Source organism: Mytilus galloprovincialis, chromosome 10 (genome assembly GCF_965363235.1).
Source record: "Mytilus galloprovincialis chromosome 10, xbMytGall1.hap1.1, whole genome shotgun sequence".
Lineage (NCBI taxonomy): Eukaryota > Metazoa > Mollusca > Bivalvia > Mytilida > Mytilidae > Mytilus > Mytilus galloprovincialis.
In genome coordinates this window covers 12348507-12368119 of record NC_134847.1, presented here as the reverse complement: position 1 = coordinate 12368119, position 19613 = coordinate 12348507, and the positions used below count along the sequence as shown (strand labels likewise).

Genomic DNA, 19613 nt, shown 5'->3' with positions numbered 1-19613 from the left:
AGTCATGCACCCGGGGGCGGGTATTAACATGCCTATACAAATAAATAAACAAATGCAAATGCGTCCTCCTCTTATACGAATGAAATCCTATAATGAAAAGAGATGAGCCACAATATACGACTTGAAGTCAAAGCAACCAAAATAAAAACAACTGTTGTTTCGTGTAATCGTGCAGTTTCAAACGTCGTTTTTACATCTTTCAAAACTGCACAAATAAATATATTTGTATAACACTAATATGAAAGAGATTTTAGAGTATATGAAATTTTGAATTGAAATCATAAAATGTGTTTAAGACAAAATATTTACATCAACTGAGAATTGTAATGAAGGTCAATGAATGAGAAAGGTCTTTTAAGTCTTTGTGACTGTAGTTCTGCATAGTTCTGCATTCACTTCTTTTTTCTTTTTTTTACCATAGATTCATTGTCAATTTATACCGGAAAAACGTTCAACCTAATCATTCTAGTTCCTCGAATTCCAGTGAAGCTCGGTTTTAACCTATGCGGTATAATGTTGTTTATCGGAACTTACTTTTTATGTGGTACGATGACGGCTGGATTTGTTAAAAATAACCTTGAATGACGCTTCTGTATCTCCTATATATTTTTTTGTACTTTTTTACTTAATCTTTAATGCTATAATTTATTGATATACTTTTTTAATAATATTTATATTGATACAAGTATTGAAACATATTTTATTGTCCAAAAGTTTGTAAATATAGAAAGCCATTACATAGAAATAACCAATCATCGAACAACATCTAATTCAAGAAATGAAACAACGTGGATAATGGATTTCTTAAAGGTGAGTTGACCGTAAAGTAGTTTGTTCTATACAGCCTTAAAATGACCCCTATTTCTATTTCATTTGTCCCAGATCAAAACAAATTGAAAAAAAACGCTAATAAAATTACTAGATAAAGCTTATGTCTTTTCATGATGTCACCTATTGCAATCATTTTGATCTTCCACGATAAATTTATGAAAAACGGGAAATTTACTTTAATGTTTAGGAATGGAAATTGTAAAATAACAAAACTACCTGACTATCGAACTCCAATAGAAATTCAAAACGGAAAGTCCCTTAACAATTGCTAAATCAAAAGCTCAAACATAGTCTTGACTACGTACAGGCATTACCTATTTGGGAATTTTGGATAAAACCGAATTTCTAGGTAGCTAAACCTCTCTCTTGTATGACAGCCGAATGGAATTCTATTATCGTAAACTATAACAATGTGTGAGCAAACTAAAGATACATAATTGGTAAACATGTAAAATATTAAGGTACAGCAGTCAACATTGTGTTATAATCATTAAAACAAACAGCTATCGCATATAGAATCAAACAGGTATATAGAGTCTCTATAAGAGTGTATATGTCGTGTACAAGTTGCAATTTTGTACAGGTTATAACATGTACAAAAGTACCTCATACATGTTATAACCTGTACAAAATATTGCTTAAAAATGGTTTTAACTTGTACAAAATTTAAAATAATCTTAATGAAGTAAAATATACATTTAAATTCACCAATGCATAAAGAACAACAATAAATAGGCCAGAAGGTGACTTTTTCTGTAGAGGACAATGATCACAAAGTTTAAGAAATATATGTGTCATGACTTATGTTGGCAAAATGTGTTTTCATGTAATTTTATGTTTTATGCAGTACATCATGGCTTAGATAAGTGTGAAACTATTTTCTAAAAGCTTGCATTCCTCAATGACAGTTACATTAGATAATAGTAACTAAATTCTTCCAAAAAATTTAAGAACGATTCCTAATAATTTTGGGAAATACTCCTCCCTCTCGTTTTATAGCAAACAAAGACTAAAACAATGTCTTATATGCTTACTCTGTAAAAGCAAGAGAAGGCTGAAATAGTTTTCATTGAACCACGCTTCATTATCAATGTCTTTGGATCTACTCTTCAACATTTTTGGCCTTCAGCATGACTTATAAAAATGTAAATTTATAACTGAATTTTTGTTTATAAAATGTAAGATCATTGCATGAGGCGAATGTCATTTTGATGTTTTAAATATATATATCCTCTACTTTGACAGCATGTATTTGTGGCCTTTGGATGTTGTCTGCTCCATGTGCGGGTTGTTGTCTTTTAGACACATACCCCATTTCAATTCCCAATTGTATTTGTAGACACATCTATCCTGGCTATCCTCTTATGTCTTTTAGTGTCAACTAGAAAGAAAGTATTTTACTATATTGCCTTCAAGGTGGACACTCACAATTATAATTTATAAAATAAAGATATGTCCATAGATAGTCATAAGAGGATAATAAGACATGTCCTAAGATATATCTTACGACAGGTCTTAGGAATGCTTCGTAATACCGACCCCTGGACATTAACTGTATCAAAAACGGACAAAACACACTAACATGAAGGAATAATACAAAAGTTATGAAAATGTTATTGAGGTCAATATCATCTGTTGCGATAATAAAAAAATATCCTTATTTTTCGATTTTGTACAAGTTAAAACCATTTTTAAGCAATATTTTGTACAGGTTATAACATGTATGAGGTACTTTTGTACATGTTATAACTTGTATTTTTGCATTATACAAGTTATAACATGTACAATATTTTTGTACATGTTATAACCTGTACAAAATCGCAACTTGTACACGACATATACGCCGACAATCAAGATCCGTCAGCATAAATTTGTTATAACATATTACATATCTTAGTTTACTATTTAGCATTTTAAAATAGTCAAAGCATTGGATCTTTATTTATTCTACTATAATAAGTGTGAAATCTATATAACGTTTTAAAATGGAACAAAGATCTCTTTGTTTTGGGCTTTTAGGGATGAAAACAAAATCAACGTTTACAAATAAAAATGTGACTAAAAATTAATTTTCTGTCATCAGCACAGTTAAAAATTCTTGAAACAATAAACCATTGAACTTAATATTCGGACTTACTTCTTTATCTAACAAAAACAAAAAAGGACGTGTTTTCTTTTCTTGAAAACAAACATCTATAAATCGAAGAATTTTATTCGAAGTGAAAGCATTAAAATAAACCATAAAACTCATATAATTGGAAGTATTAAAGGGAGTTGATGTTTCGAAATTCATGCAAAAATTCAAAAGCTAAATAAACAATTGCTGACTGTATTCCTAAAAGATATAACGAAATGCCAAAATAACTGCATCAATAACGTCCATATTGTTTTTTTTATAGTTTGTATAGTTGATGATACATTGTCGCTTCTTTCTGAGTGCAAGCGAATGAGTTAATTTGTGGATGTTAACTTTGTTGTCTCTTTTTCTTTGATTAACGAGATTTGAACATTGATTTACCCCTTTCGTATTTTGTGGGGTTATTTCTTAAAAAGTTTGTCTTCTAAATTATAAAAATAACTATTGCAGAATAACAGTTTAAATTGATATAAATTCTTAGCATCTACCAAATAATTTCAACGAACACAAAGAAAATAACATAATGGTTTTTTTTATCTGATATGAATCACTTTTAACAATGCATCATCAGAAAAATCTGTATGTCTTATATATCGTGAACATTGGATTTATCTGTTAACAATATATGATATGAATGACACTTTAAATATATCAAAAGCAATGTCTAGCGTATCAGTGTCTAAATATAAAAGCATATAATGGCATCAGTATACATACAAATGTAGGATGGACAAGTTAGAATGCACCATTTAAGAGTCAAGAGACTTTGTAAAGGTTTATGAATTATGCTTTTTCCTCAAATCACTCAACTTCATTTCCATATCTCCTAGTCCGGACTTTGTATGATTCAATGGCATTTTCGAATACTTGTCTAAAAGTTCAGTTATTTCCATCACATGCCGTGTATAGACATCTTCATCCAGACCACCGTTCTGTAGATGCGATAAGCGGCTATCCAAATACACAAAACATGCTCTTTGCTCATGTTTCATAATACTATCTTGCTCGGACATAAACAACAGTTCCTCAAGATCCTTTAGCTCGTCATGGTTCATCAAAACTTTGTAACACCTTGGGACCAATATATCGATATCTTTACATGCTTCACTTTCTATATCTTCTAATCGTGTGTCCTTTGGTTCTAAAAGCAAACATTGGAGGTAATAAATATAAGATTTTCTTTCATGCTTACGAGGTTTCACTTTCTGCCCCACTTGTGTAAGTTTTGGAAATAACTTTTTGAATGTGGTTTTGGCATTTTGAAAGTCACGTATGCATTGATAAAATTCTCCAATACAAAGTAATAAACTAGGTAAGGCTGACGTATGTTCAAACGCTTTAATTAATTTTTCAAGGTGCTCTACATGTTCCTGGCCCTCCTGTTTAATTTCTTCTTTTTCTGTTTCATTTTTCGCTTTTCTTATCATAGTTTTGTAACATCTAACGAGTTGCTTCAACCAAATGACCTTGTTGAATTCATCACTTTCAGTTTCTAAATAGATAATTCCAAAGCGGAAATAAGTCTGTCTTTCATCTAAAGAAAGTAAGCATTGCTTGGCTATTTCTTTCAAATCTTTCAGACTTGTTTGAGGCAAGCCTGAAATTTCTTTCAATGCTACTTGGAGAGTTCCACTTCGTTTTGTAAGTAAATGATGTATCATCTTCCATTGAGGATTTAGCGTGTGCACAATATTACTAAGATGATCGGCAATATGCAAAAAATAAAAATTATGTCTAGTGTCTAATGGCATTGTTTTGAACAGTCGTCGGCCGTAGCTATATAAGAATGAAATAACTACTTCAAAAAAGAAAAAGTAACCTATCTTCTTTTTTGGAACTGCTAGTTTGTTCTCGTGAAGTAAATCCAAATTTTGTTCGTTTTTTAATTTTCCATTTAATATTTTCCCTGCTCTTTGCAATCCCTTCTGTATGATTTCTAATTCCTCTTTCGGTCTGTATTTATTAAGAATATACCATTGACCAATAGTATTTAGCATTTTTGTATTTTGTTTGTAAATATTGTTCATTGTTCGATTAAGTTGCTTCGCCTGTTCCATCGATTTTATCTGGATATCTTCATCTGTAGCGCAAAAAATAGGCACACTCATTTCTACCATTTTCATTAGGTATGATTCTGCAACTTTGTAATAAGCTTCTCCAAAATGAAACATTTCATCGAAGTCGTACGTATATCCAACAATATCACTAACGTAGACAAGTGGTAAAGAAAATGAAATGTCCTTAAACAGTTTGGTTTTAGCCTCTTCGGTATTACATAATAATGTACGTGTATGGTTTAAAATAGACTCAGCATATGGTAACAGGTATGTGTGTCTCTCTAAATCCGCTTCCATTCTATTATCCTTATGCATTAAACATACCACTGTCCAAAGAAGGGCTTTTAACATGTCAGCTACAGTAAGATTGTTTGATTCCACAGCTTCTGAAGTGTAGTTTTTTATTGCCAATAATATAGCACTGTGTGTATGCAGAACTCTTGTGTCGTCTTTTCCACTGATTCTAGCAAAGGAATATTGCTTCAGTGTGAAAATTACATCATCTATAGTGTCAGAGGTGCTGTTACATATTCCTTCCTGTTTTAATTCATGAGATCCAAAATTTAGACGTACATTTTCTAGCATAATAACGGGTATATTGTCCGAACCAAGAAATTGCGTTAGTAATATTTGTTCTAATGTGCGTGGATTTTTTTGGTGAATGTCACTTAGTATAAGATGTAAAGACTGGAACAGTGGTTTTAGTTCGCATTGCTGGGAAATAGCTGGGGAATTTTCTATGTCTAGTGCACCTGTTGGTAAACTTAGTTTTCCAAGAAATGCTCTAACTGATATTTGGCAATGCGTTATGTATCTTAAAGCAATTTTCAGACCTAAAGGGTTGCAACTAAATGTTTTGACGAGTTCTTCTCGTTCAGCATCGGTTGCCGCTATAGCATCGATAAACGATATTGCTTCTTCCTCAGAAAAACCATAAATTTCCAATTCTATCTCAGTAACTGATAAAAATGAAGTAACTAAAACCTTCAGGTTGCCTCTTTTTGCCAAATATACATTGATGAAAGTCTCAATTACATTTTTGGAGTCATCACTTACATCTTCAAATATTAAAATATGCAAACTTGTATAGTTTTTCTCAAGATATTCATTGATAGTTCTTGCCATGAAAAGGATGTCATCCTTTTTATTTTCTGTGTCTTTAATTTTATATTGAAGTTCTTTTAAGAGATAAGCTGTTGATCGCCATAGCTCTCGAATGTTGCTACAGTCAAACTTCCAAACTAAATTGTTATCCTTTTTCATAGTAAGTCCATAATTTAGAGCTAGTTGTGACTTTCCCGTACCTATGTATCCTAAAACAAAAACGCAATAATGATTAAAATTCAAAGAAGAAAAAATAAATGGGGAATGTTTCCATGGAACACATATGATGCCATTGCTTGCTCATCAACTAAAGTTATAAAGGGACATATTTGAAGAACGGTAAAAGTGAATATATCTAAGTTTGTATTTGTTCCCTATGATATAAATTTGAGGTATCAACAATTGCCAAAAGTCTCATAACATTTGGTTGAGGTAAATTAAGTAAGAGAATGGAAACTTCAGCATTTTTTCCATTTTCTCAGGGGCATAACTCTAGAACGGTAAAAGCAACACCAACAAAATTGATAATTGATCTGTATGCTGTTGTAATAAGCATTTTGAATAAGTGTCATAACACTTGATTGAGATTAACTGAAGTTTGAGTACGGAAACGAAATATTCAGAATTGTTTCCATTTGTAAGGGGTATAACTCTAGAACGTAAAAAGTGAGGCCTTCAAAATTCTGAAATAATCTGTATTTTGTGGTTATATGCATTTGTATAAGTTACATACTATTTCTTTTAGGCCAAATAAAGTTAAAGAACGAAAACCAACTGTCTGACGTACATACGGAAAAACACGTTGTTTGAACAACACACAAGTCTCTTTCAAAAAGGTTTTCAATTATCCCTATTTTTTATTCCAGGCAATTTGTTTGAACATATTGCGATCGATACCACTTTTCCAAATTCACAAGCCATGTTAGTGCGTAAGAGTAGTCATACACATTTATGTATGGTACGAGTATTTGATTAAAAAAAAAATAGTATTGGTTTTTTTTCACTTGTTGACAAATCCGATTTTTTTTCCTTTGAATGTGTAGCATAATTAAGGTCAATGCGTCACAGAACGTACTACAAGTAACAGGCTTACAGTATAGATATTACAAAAGATGAGCTGATTTGTTTCGAAAATGGAAAAGAATTTCAAGGGTTGTGAATTTTTAAGCAAAAAATAAACCTGAACGTAATACATTTGTAATAAGCATAAATTTATGTAAAACCCGTATAAAACAAATCTAAATTAGTATATCAATTAACTGTAGTACTTTAGGAAAAGTATTGTTGATTATAATGCATTTTGAAAGAATATGTTTCTTATCATATTTATCGGATTTGTTATCACATAAGCAACACGACAGGTGCCACATGTGGAGCAGGATCTGCTTACCCTTCCGGAGCACCTGAGACCACCCCTAGTTTTTGGCGGGGTTCGTGTTGTTTATTATTTAGTTTTCTATGTTGTGTCATGTGTACTATTGTTTGTCTATTTGTCTTTTTCATTTTAAGCCATGGCGTTGTCAGTTTGTTTTAGATTTATGAGTCTGACTGTCCCTTTAGTATCTTTCGTCCCTCTTTTATGTTAACATGTTTATGTCTATTTGGTTTATATTTGTTTGTTCTGTTGTCGACGTTTCACCCTAAACCCATTTCCAGTTTTACCTTGAATCATAAGCAAAATTGCAAATCGTTAAGATTTGGTTTTAATTCTAACAGCATCCTAACAAGCTATTAGAACAAAACCTGAATAAAGAAGTAATAGCTGATATGAAAACGATGCCCAGCTCAAAATATAAAAATTGCCATGAGCCAATAATAAGTAATACCTTTAACTGTTACACAATTGTGATTTTCCAGCATGTTCTGTAGGATTGTATCATTTCTTGTACTCTTGTAATCGTGTGTTACATGGTGTTCAAACAGATTACTAGGTACTGAAAAAAATAAAAGCAAATCATTGGTCATTAATTGTTTTTACTGAATATCAGACTACCTAAATTTATCATTCCTGTAGCTAATTATTTAATTGATGGTGTCAAATTGTAAACATTTGTATTTCTTATTTAAAAATATTTATATAATGCTTTTTAATGATAACGTCATAAAATTCTTTTTATAAAATGATGATCAGCAACTATTGAATATGTCCAATGGAGATATACTATTGACATTTTATACATTTGAAGTCAATTGTCGTGCATGTCACCTTATAACGATATCTTGCAATCAAAATAATAACTTTTAATAAAGTGTATTCTTCAAATACCAATAAGGAAATTATATATACATATAATCAGGGTTTTTTTAAATGTTTGTTTTTCGGATAAATATTGATGGTCAAAGGACTGTTCTTGCAATAAATCAAAATTTACAAACGATTTTAAACAAAAAAGCTTTAAACAGAAGTTTATACTTATATGTAAACTGCTAATATTTCATAACTAATATTTCTGTATTAAAAATCTGTAGTACTGGAAATTTAATTTGAATATTTGTTACTATTTCTATACTTTATAAAATTATTGAAATATTTGGGTACCTGTATTTTACAGTACTTGATTTGTACTTAAAATTTTGTTGCAGAAATAATACCAAATGTGATCACAATATTCGATGTTTGACAATCATAATTTCAAGAAACTCGAACTAGATAAAATTTCAAAATGCTGAAAATGTAACAGTGTACCAAAAATTGATAAAACTTGAATTTCAAATTCAAATCAAGTTCAGTATAATACAGGCACATAGATGCTCATATATACAATAAGTTTAAAGTAACAACATAGTACTGAATATTAAAAGTAAATTTCCAGTACTACAAACTTTCGTTACAGAAATAGTACCTATGCTTAAGTAGCTTTGTAACATTTCTTTTGTTAAAAACTATATGCATCTTACAGGCATGTAAATTTTACAAAATGTCTGAATTTTAAATGTTATTTGGAAAATGCATCACGTTTTCGTACATTTTACAAATGCATAAACCCAGGTAAATGCCTATAACATATAATATGAGACAAGCATACAGGTGAGAGGTTTAGGAAGGTATAAAAGCAGGTTTAAGCCACCAATTCTACAAAAAGGAATGACAGTTGTTTTCAGGTAATATGATGAGTTGGGCTTTTGGTTTTACAATTTGTGAAGGGACTTTCTATTTTTAATTTTACTTGGAGTTCGTTTTTTATTTATTTTTGCTAGTTTTATACATAGAAATAAAACAGGAACATCATAATGTGAGCACAAACCTTGAAAGTTCTCGCAATTTTCGTCTTGTAAAACTTCTGTTCCCCTTGATCCTGAAGGTAAAAATGGAACATTGAAAACTAATTCATAGTTTCCAACTTCAGACTATAATTGCAAAACAATTTAAAACAGCAAATTGAATAATGGCAAACATAAATGTTTATACGTAAATGTGGTCGATATAGATTGAATTGCTTTTTTTAACATTCAAACAGGCGTACAGAGCTAGCTCTTGACTTTAACTGCAGTTACTTACTTTTTTGTTTTTCAGAAGATAAGCTCCCACTTTCGACAAGATCTTTAAGAACTGAGACATTACTGGCTGTATCACTGAGCATTTCTGTTATATTCAATACGCCTCTCTGTGTTTGATGAACGGTTTTATTCGTATCCGAGACGTCATCGAATAAATTGTATACTGACGCTTGCAAGATCTCACCACATCCTTTGGTAAATGGAATACCTTAAACAAAACAATGAATCATCAAAACTTTCCCAAAATAAACAAAACTTGAATGAAAGACAAAGAAGGTACTAAGTCTAAAGGGGTGAAAGCTGTGAGATCATTGATAAATATATCTTATAAAAATTGATAAGGTGAAAATAGATAGTTAAATTTTTTTTTCATTAAAATACAAAGGTACACTTGTTCCACAGAAAGAACGTAGTACACTTAATCAATGGGTTAACATTTGTTACCAGTTGATAAATTTTAAGAGATTATATTTCGGTAAAAAAAGCCATTTAGACAATTTTAAATATGGATATGTAAAGGTTTTTTTTCAAAACAGCAGTAACACACATTATAACATTAGTTGCAATGAATTATCGTGATTTCTTAGAAAAATAAAAAGAGATAGTTCAAGAGTGATAACTTCATTATCAACAATTGATGCGGTCAAGACGTTGTTAATGACATTACATAAAAACAATTGAGAACGTGTAGAAATAGAAATTGTTCCTTTCATTTTTTTAAATATTTCCATTAAATAGTCTAGAGTTAATGTAATAAACAGAATAACTAATCTAAGAAATAAAACATAAACAAATGTTCAACTTTGACCGAACAACACTGATATTTAAGAGTGATACGCGATGCTCATTCGTCAATTACTGTTTTGTTCGGTAACACATTCAGTATTTTCTATATTTTAATTCCTGGATTTGTAATTCTATAATTATAGTGAAAACATATTATAAACAAGCATAACCACCCTCTACTTGTCTAATAATCTATGATTATTATAGTAATAGAAAGGATGATTGCGTGGTTGATTGCACATCTAGGTTAATTGTGGCAATGTACCAAACAAGACAACCAAGTTGAAAACTAGTACTTGTTCTTTCTATTTCTTACACAGAGCAAAAACTCGTAAAATTTAATAAAAATTAGTAAGAATAGGTATTTTTTGTTTATAGATTACTAAATCCAGCTACAAGATAGCATTCGTTTGCTCTAAAAAAAGAGTTCACATTTTTATCAAAATACTGTTATTACTTCCTAAATATAGTCTTTTGAGATAACATCCACCAATCCGACACGGTGTGCTTAAATGGGTTTTCCTCTTTCTTAAAGTTCGCTTAACTATCTATACATGCGTAGATTCAATTCATTGTATTGCTCGCTCATAGTTGACTCATTGGTAAATTACCACATCTCCCAATTATTTCTTTTTAGATCTGCAATTTGCAGAAATAAACGGCAGAAAATTAAGACGATTTACAAACGTAACCTTTTTCGAAATGAAACTTCAAAAATTTTAAAGCTGTACTTTTTACCAGCTATACATTTTTTTAAGTTTTTTTTTTTAAAGTTTTGTTTACGTTTGTAAATTGTTTTAAGTTTTATTCGTCGTTTATTTCTATGCAAATTGCAGATCTCAAAAGAAAAAAAATTGGGAGATGTGGTAAAATTTACAATTTGAAAATCGATTTCATAAATTACTTTTTTTCAACTGAATACAAAATAATGTACACTGCTTGTTTGACATTAAAATGCAATTAAAAATGAGTTCTTTTAATTATGTATCAAGCTAAAAGTTAAAAAAAAAAAGTACCTTTGTGTGAAGAAATCATTTTTGTCTTCCAGTCTTTGAATGTGAACTGTTGGATAGTCCTGTCTTCTTCCCGGATGTAGTACGCATTCGGTGTATCTGTAAATACTCCACCAGGATATCTACACACAGACACAATAATAACTTCCAGTGACGCTCCCTATTAAAAATTGTCAAAGTTTATATTTCCATGAAAAATTTATAGAATATAGAAATGTTTCTATGTCTCATTAATTTATTTCTACAATGAAGAATGCGTATTATTAGTTTGTTTTATCTTTTGCATAATGCCTACGAGCGTCACCAAATACAATATTTGAATCCTGTTATCTATGAGTTTATTCATATATCATTCATACGAAAAGATATAATATCAAAAAGTGGGCAAGCATTAAAACGGGTAAATAAAGATTCTAAGGCGAAGAAAAAAACAGACATCTAAATAACAACAGAAACATACACACCATCACATAACACTAAACAGAGAACTTCGGAATGAACACAACCAAAAAACCGGGGATTAACTCGGGTGCTCTTGCAAATATATAAGTGAGCGTTTACTTCCGCACCACTGAAGAGACATTAATCGTCGACATGCGTATCTGGGGCATTACAATTGGTACCGTTTATTTTATTTTAATGCATTGGTGAAGGCAACAGTAGTATACCGCTATTAAAACGTCATATATCGATTGAAAAAAAAACAAATCTGGGTAACAAAACATAGTAACTATAAGAGGAAAATAACGGAACAAACAGAAACATTGAAGTGCAACAAAAACAAACGCCTATTTACAAAAATGTCAACATGTAAACCTCTAACAGATCAAGTTTAAAGATTTTAAAAAACTGACAAAAACATGTAGAAAATAGTTGTATAGACATACACACTAGAATAAGTTGGGTTTTAATTTATAGTTGAGAAAATCAATGTTAGAAGCAAAAATCTTACTACAGTGTAAAAATTATTAATAATTTTTTAAGGAATTGTATCTTTTACAGAATCTAGAAGCAATTTCGATGCAAATTTAGGATTCGATATTTTTTTGTTATTCGATTCTTAAGCTACATCAAAACCTCCAAGCCATTGCTTTATATCTATGAAAGAATTTAGTAAACGACTTCAATTATTTAACAAAAACCCGGATTCACTATTAAATCAATTATCCATAAATAACGTTTTCCCGAAATTGTAAACGTCACTACTTATAGTGACATTGCAAACAACTAGGAGAAGAAGAGAAGAGAATAAAATTCTCCGCTTGGTGCAGCTTGCATCGACCACAGAAGTCGAATCATTAACTGTTGGGGCAGTATTGGCACTGCATTCAAGCTTAATATAGCTTTGAATTTTGATTGTGATTAAATATTTGTTATAGCAAATGCTTCTTGACCATAATAAAAGTGGACCAAGAACTTTACAAAAAATTTAAATTGGAAATTGTATTCACACTTTATCTTGCTCAAACACAGCTTAAATTGTAGGAAAAAATGTTGAGGACACAAAATTATTTTCTAAAATTTGATTTGAATGATATCAAAACTGCTAGCTGTACACCATGACTTTGACTATTTCAGTGGTAAAATCTAATGGTGTAGATCCCATTAATCTTTGTTTGTAAGTAAAAGTAAAGGAACTAAAAATCTAGGAGTTCAACCCACATTACTACAAATATGTCATGACTGAAATAAAAATAGAAAACAGAGATGGGATGGGATAAGATGGGGAATGGGATAGAATGGATGAATGGATGATGAATGGTGGTTATGTGATGATGCTGCTGATGCTGATGCTGATGCTGCTGCTGCTGCTGCTGCTGCTGCTGCTGCTGCTGCTGATGATGATGATGATGATGATGATGATGATGATGATGATGATGATGATGATGATGATGATGATGATGATGATGATGATGATGATGATGATGATGATGATGATGATGATGATGATGATGATGATGATGATGATTTTAATTTCTTGTGTAAAATTTGGAGTTAAGTATGGCGAATATATATATATATATATTATTTTTGATTTTAGTTTCTTGTGTAAAAATTGGAGTTAAGTATGGCGTTATATATATATATATATATATATATATATATATATATATATATATATATATATATATATATATATATATATATATATATATATATATATATATATATATATATATTATTTTTGATTTTAGTTTCTTGTGTAAAATTTGGAGTTTAGTATGTTTACTATTATATATTTGTTTAGGGGCCAGCTGAAGGACGCCTCCGATGCGGGAATTTCTCGCTACATTGAAGTGTTGGTGACCTTCTGCTGTTGTCTTTTCTATGGTCGGGTTGTTGTCTCTTTGACAAATTCCCCATTTCCATTCTCAATTTTATATATACATGATATATATATATATATTCATATCTAGAAAAATTGCATTTTTGTTTTTGATACAAACTTTAATTTAGAAGCAATAATATGAAACAAGACCGGTTGTGATCTTAAAAAAATGTTATGCAGTCAGATCAAAGGAAAACTACAGTTTGCCAATGATTTGATATTTTAAGAAAATGTGAAACTTTCATTTTCATACGTGAAAATCATGTACATCTTTTATCATACATGCCATAATAAACTTTTACCTTTTCATGCTAATATTACTAGAGAAAATGAATAATTCTGTTGAACAATCTGTCTTTAAGTCCCTCATACTAAACCAGAAAAAAACTGTTGTTTATATATGAACACTTAAATACACACATTGGGATACTTACGTTAAACTCATACGTAGAGAACAAATCAGCATTCCTTACTCCTTCCAAATATACCATCAGAAAAGAAAATGGCCGAAAGGAGATAAGCAAAGCTTTCTTACCTCTTGAATGGTCACTTTAATGTTATCTGGAATATTTACTGGCTGGAAATCAATGCTCCAATGAATTCCATACACATATGTTTTGTTGTCGCAGCCCCATTTCATGGTTTTGTCCATCTTAGCATATATTATCCTAGCTTTATAAATAAAAAAAATAATATTGTCACCACATGTAAAACAAGTAGAGATTTGGTAAACGACAATTTATTTATCGACAATTTGACAATCACTCGTAGGTATTTTCGGATCTGATAAAAATATCTTAAGAGATCATATTTATCTTCGGCGAAGAAGAACATGAAGAAATTCCTGTAAAGTACTTCCAAGACAGTATATCAATTTTTATTATTTGCAAGGGATTTTAACCAACTTTATAAGCATTATTATTTCAGGTAACTACATTTTTTTGGCATTTTTAAAATTCAACGCAGCAACATTATATTCTTTAATAATACTAATACCTAAAATTATTGAGTATAAATATATGCAATAACAGTTTTCTGAGCTTCAACTACAAATCTTATAAATCGAATTTAAAGAAACAAATCAAAGTAACAAACACAAACAGAGAGACTAGCATGACCTCTTGAAGAGAGAACCTTTATTTTCGAGGGAGTAAACTTCTCCTTCAAAGCTAGCATTACCCATTATGCTAATCTCCCCTCGGTGATTATGGCAAATAAACGATTAAATAACATGGCAACTGTTGATAAATATATCCTGTTTTAGGAAGGGACATTTCAATCTTTGTAAATACACCCTTTTATTCAAACAAACTGTATTGATTTTTTTCACCAATTGACAAAATCTGAAAGTGACATTTTAATTTAGGGGCCATCTGAGGTCCACCTCCGGCTGCAGGATTTTGTCGCTGCGTTGAAGACCCATTGGTAGCCTTCGGCTATTATCTGCTCTTTGATCGGGTTGTTGTCTCTTAGACATATTACCCATTTCCATTGTAATTGTATCTAAAAATGCTTGATTTGATGACAAAATTTTATTACATTGGACGTGAACAACAGATTCCTGGATTTGGACAGGCAAATGGAGAATGTGGCAGGGTTAAATATAGTTGTGAGCACTCAACCCTTCTCTAACCTATGGCAGTTGTGAAACATCAAAACATTAGAACAAACTGTAAAATTTAGTTGCAATTGGATTAACTCGAAAGATGGTACGAAGCACGAAAACAATAGACACAAAGCACCAATGTTAGAGAACTTGCATTTTATCACGGTGGCCATGTTAGTAGGTATCGGATAAGTTATTGAACAATCTGATTTAAAAGATACAATGCATAATTAAATATCGATATTTGTTTAGTTTTTATATAATTGCATACTTATTGAATCTTTGTCCAGTTCTGTAAGTGGCACTCCAACAACTTTAAACTCCTTGTCTTCTATACCAAAAAAGATCCTTCCACCTTTATGATTACAAAACGCCGATATGTATTTGTTTACCTCGCTGCTGAATTTGCTAAGAACCTTTGAACTTTTTATTTCTTTAAATTGTATCTGATCACTCTCCATTAATGTTAACAGGGACTTTTGATACTCAAAAACTTCTTCGACAGCTGGCAGTTCAGTCAGTGAACCTGATTTGTCATATGTGTGGAGAATATCAATGGCTTGATTATATCTTACTTTAACAATATCTGTAGTTCTGGGAAAATATAGGTACATGTCAACAGTAAAGATATAATTCAACGGTCTTATCCGTAAAAATAAAAGTTCGTCATTGTACTTTCCTTCTAATTCGATAAATTTACTTGAATCATCAAATAATTGTGTTTCCAAATAATTATACCAGACATCTAGGTCTTTTTGAGTTGACCTTTTCCAGTGTTTATTTTTCAGTTTAACAATACCTCCATTAGAATTCAAACAAGCACAGATATATTTCATGACAGTTTTGATAATAACGTTCTTTTCTTCTTTATTTTTCTTTTGTACATGTATATAAATGTCAATTTCCTCATCAATTTTATCTGCTACATTATTATCTACAAAAAATAATATTTTAATACAGAAATATTTAAGTTTTTCATCTCATAGATTAGTTTTGTGGTCTTAACATTTTCACTAAAATTAATGGTTTAATTGCCAGGAGGAGCCACATGACTATACTGTGCATTGCATTTGATTGGGACAGAAGCAAATTTCGCAGGTACATTTATTTTATATATAACATATATCAGGACTGAAACTGCACAACAGTATACAGTCATGTTAATTAAATACTTTTAATTATCTCATTGAATAGTTACATCTGAACCTTATTCAAAATGTTTGAATAATATAACATTAAAAACAACACCAGTTTTTGGTGGGATTCGTGTTGCTTAGTCTTTAGTTTTCTATGTTGTGTCTTGTGTACTATTATTTGTCTGTTTGTCTTTGTCTTTTTAGCCATGGCGTTGTCAGTTTATTTTCGATCCGTGAGTTTGACTGTTCCTCTTGTTTTTTTTTTCGCCCCTCTTTTAAAATCAATCTAAAACATTTTGTGGATGTGAGTATTTTAGAATTTACTTTGGTGCTTGTTTTGTTTTTGTTTTTCGTTTTGTTTTAAACTGGGCATTCCTTTGCGATGGGTTGGAACCTTTTCGGAATGTTAGCCAGCATTTTTCTATTTCGTTTCTTTATCTCATGTTTTGTTATCTCTTCCCATGACTTTACATGTTATGTGTATGCTTTGAGGGTTTTGTATTAATTATTTTGTTTAAGTATCTCTATGGATTTTCGCTTCTCTTTTTCAAGATAACAAGTGAATGCAGTCTCAGAACTTCAAATATTTCAATCCTGTAAGGGTTGATTTAAAATATATATATAAGTAAGCAATACATGTGGTTGTTAAATTTGATAGATGCTTTTTGTGCTTCTTTGTTAAATATTTGTTTGTTTTTGTTCTAATTGATATTGTGACACAGAAATTTACCTATTACATGTATGTCTGTTTGTTCACGCATCGTTGTAAATATAATGGAATTTGATGCGACTGTCATACAAGTGAGAGGTTTAGTGCTATAAACCCAGGTTCAATCCACCATTTTCTATATTTGAAGATGCCTGTACCAAGTCAGGAATATGACAGTTGTTGTCCATTCGTTTGATGTGTTTTATCATTTGATTAGGGACTTTCCGTTTTGAATTTTCCTTGGAGTTCAGTCTTTTTGTGATTTTACTTTTTTTGAAAGACTATTATAAATCAAATGTCTAAAACATGACGGAACGTAAACGTACGATTGCCTATAATAGCTTACATCCGCTTCATTTCAACTTTGGTGGATAGTTGTCTCATTGACAATCATACCATATCTCCTTGTTTTTGTATAAAAAGCATTAACAATTAAAGGTCCATGACTTTGTTTTTGCATGAGATGAAACTCTTTAGATTTTTTCATACGTTTAACATTAGCCATTTAGCACTTCTGTTTTTGTTAATTATGAAAAAATACAATGTGTCTTAATGTTCATTACTTAAAATGTATGTAAGTGTTTATTTCCTTGCAGCTGCCATTGTATATTTATCACTTAATCTTGACTTATTTATTGATGTCTGCAAATTGTTTAACCGCAGTGTTTTGATATTTTACTTTATCATGTTTATCTGATAAATCAGACGCGTCAAACTGGAGATCACTCCTTCCCAACATCGTCTATGGCTATCAGAAAGTTTGTTATAGTAACAGTTGAAACTTTGTACGGGAATAGATATACATGTTTATTTTTGTAACAATTTTATATGTATCTATTGAATATTTCAACTACATGTTACAAGTACCATCATTTAGAAATGGACTTAGTTACACGAACACGTTGTTGATCTTTCACGCTAATTTCAAAAGTTTATATCTATATACAACATTTTAACTGGAACCTATGCAGATGTACACGAACTGCACAACAATACTTATTACGATTATGTGACAATTTTTGTTCGCTGTTAGATCGCGGAATATATTGTGGATATGACATTTGGCGTTTACATTCTCAAATATTCACAGCTGAACATGTCTCACAAGTACCTTTATTGATACTTAGTAAAGTAAAATGGATAGTTTGTGTGTTTTTATCCATATCTTTAGTGCAATAACTATCGTTTACAATGTTTTCATTTAATGAATAAACAATGTGTACTAGTATATGTAGTATACAAGAACCGCTCGTCATTTAACAAGTTATATGGATAGTAAGGGATCGATCTTCAGTCATAGTCGATTTATTGGTCGGCTCATCGACTATTGCTGCAGAATAGGTGGAGACAGTGTCAAAGATATGGATTGAGGCATACAGAAGTTTTGAACAGTTCAATGATTAAACTGGTATAAGTTTATTTTTCCAAGACAGGTCAGTTTATTGTACATTTTTTTAATTTCTGAGGGCAATCTGAATGTAGTTCATATTACTTGGCTATTTGAATAGTTACAAAATAAATGTTCATATTCATTGGTTGATAATCGAAACATACAATTCAATTATTGATTACAAGAATCAGCTTTAAAAGTTTCAGTGCAATTGATGAGTGTAACATATTTGGATTGTCATATTCAACAAAATATTCGAATGTATTTTCTCTCATTATATTATCGTAAATTGCTGATTTACTATATCATAATAAATTTATTACTTTCCTAGCCTATTTTGTTACGGACGTACACATACATGTATCTGCTATTTGAGTAAGAGGCAACACTCATTATAATTATTGATTACATTTTTAATATTTCATCTCAATATATCACATATACACATTGACATGGCCTAGAAGTGGCATACATTATCTGGATTTTGTATACGATGTAGATATGGAACTATGAAACAGAGAGTTGCATCAGGTTGTATACTATAGTTTTGTTCCCTGTTTCTTAAAGCCCTTTACCATTTGAGAAGTTTATCCTGTAGTTATACCATATTTGTATGCGTTTACCCTTAACGTCTATTAAGTTCTTATCATATATTCTATTGCTTGGAATAACACTCAACAGCATATGTTCGGATCTTGGCTACTAGTTTTTACTCATTTTTACTTATGCATTTTAATTATGTACAGTTCATGTTATATATATTTGCTTTATGATTAATGGTTCATATACGCATGACTATTCACAATTTTTTTTTTTTTACTTTCTCCCCGATGTCACACACAACATTATTCACCTCAATTATCACAACTATAGAGAAGGGTATAATAGACGTGTAAGTATATAATGAGGAGTGATAAAGACAAGCAAAGCTACAGCATCATCATTTCTCAACGCCAGCGCTCAACATGTCACGCGTAGACAGGTATAATATTTCGAAGTAACAAGTGTTCTTCGAAT

At 30.8% G+C, this 19613-nt stretch overlaps 1 long non-coding RNA gene across 1 annotated transcript; it reads right to left on the bottom strand.

The window, feature by feature from the left end:
* Positions 1-686: 686 nt before the first annotated feature.
* LOC143049858 (uncharacterized) lies at positions 687-15751 on the bottom strand. The gene is made up of 7 exons (XR_012970337.1): positions 15633-15751; positions 14291-14427; positions 11430-11586; positions 9629-9835; positions 9375-9425; positions 7956-8063; positions 687-6338 (listed from the first exon to the last, which is right to left on the bottom strand). It is a non-coding gene; the product is annotated as an uncharacterized LOC143049858 (long non-coding RNA).
* Positions 15752-19613: the final 3862 nt, after the last annotated feature.